Source organism: Brassica oleracea, chromosome C2 (genome assembly GCF_000695525.1).
Source record: "Brassica oleracea var. oleracea cultivar TO1000 chromosome C2, BOL, whole genome shotgun sequence".
Classification (NCBI taxonomy): Eukaryota; Viridiplantae; Streptophyta; class Magnoliopsida; order Brassicales; family Brassicaceae; genus Brassica; species Brassica oleracea.
The window spans coordinates 43807359-43809170 of record NC_027749.1 but is presented as its reverse complement, the minus strand read 5'-3'; positions in this window follow the sequence as shown (position 1 = coordinate 43809170).

The window sequence follows — 1812 nt, the reverse complement described above, 5'->3', positions numbered from 1 at the left end:
ATTCATTTCCATACCAGTTGGAAAGATGAACATTTTTCATTGTGCTGCCAATTCCATATGGCTGTATTTTTATTGGAAAATGTTAAACATATGTACAAACAATACACTGCCACATTATCATACATTTATCTCTGCTTATGAAGTCTCTCTCTCATATACATAAAATTAATTTAAACTTTGAGCATCATTTTAAATTTTAATTTTAAAATTTTTTTTTTTAACTCCCCTAAAATAGCTTTCTATCCTTTAATAAACCAATATATTATTTCTATTTTTAAATTCTTTTTTTCTCAAATAATATCAACTCAAGACACTTCAAGAAATCATCTTTAGTAGTAAAGTCGTAAACACTAATTAACCTACATGTTCTCAATACATAAACCTTGACATAATAAAGATAATAAAAAACAAACGCACTAAAACCACTTTCCATTTCCATAATACGTTTTCATTCCTTTTCATACCGGTTGGAATGAGCCAATTCCATATGGTTGTATTTTTACTAGAAAATGATAAACATATATACAAACAATACACTGCCACATTATCATGCACTTATAATAAAATAATGTATTCAAACCATACAAACTAGATAAATTACAAAAAAAAAAAACATCTAATGAACTAATATGTTTTATGTTATTAACACTACATATATAATTTTGATATTAGAAAAATTTGATCATCACTAAAAATTTTATTTGAAAAACAAATCGTAACACATATCCAAATGATCAAAAATAAAATAAACACACATAAATCAAACAGTCAGAATATCAAAAAAGATAAAATAAGATATTAAAACAGACAAAACATGTTAAACATCATTTGAAATTGTCTAGTAATAAATCAATACATTTTATGGTTATCAAAATTATGTTGAGGATGTTAATTTATAACACATGATAATTAATTAATGTTGTCGAGTGATCATATAGTTTGTATAGTTCTTAGTTACATTATTTTTATCTAGATATATAATCAATCATGTGGTGTCATATTGTTTTGGTAAAATGTTAAGCTTACCATTTTCTGAAAGAAGGATACACTGTTGTTGTTAAACAATTTATTACAAGAGAAAAACAGAGAAGCAGAAAAGAAAGACAAAGGAAACAGACTACACAACAACAATCAAAATAAGAGAAATCGACACTAAGGTGGAAAGAGACGTCTGATGGAAAGGTAGAGCAGGAGGAGCGTGTCGTGGCCATCAGCTGGAGGGGCTAAGGACAAGAGACGATCCCTCATAGAACGATCAACATACTTGGCGATCGCCGCTGCGGTAGAGGAAACATTCTTAAAGATACGGACGTTCCTCTCTCTCCACAGGCTGTAGACGATGACCTGCATCAAAAGTTTAATAACAGACACAGCACCCGAGCAGGAAGCAATATGTGGCAGAGCAATGGTGGTTTCCAAAGAGGCGAGTGAATCCGGAGTGGTAGGGAGCAACCAGCCCGTGAAGTGAGACCAAACTGCAGTTGAGAAGCAGCAGGAGAAGAACATATGAGCGTGCGATTCATGGTCCAGAGAACATAGGGGACACACCGGAGGAACCTGCATTCCCCATGAGATGAGCCTATCTCTAGTAGGCAGCCTTGATAAAACTGACATCCAAGAGACAAAAGAACAGCGGGGAATCTCTTCTTTGAACCAGATAAGTTTATACCACGATACCAGAGGGGAGGGTTGTCTTACAAAGTTCCAAGTAGCTTTAGAAGAGAACTTGGGCAGAAAAGAGTGAGCACCACTCCGCCAAAGGAAACAATCCTTTCCGCGCAAAGATGATGGTGGCTGCATCGTTGAGAGAAC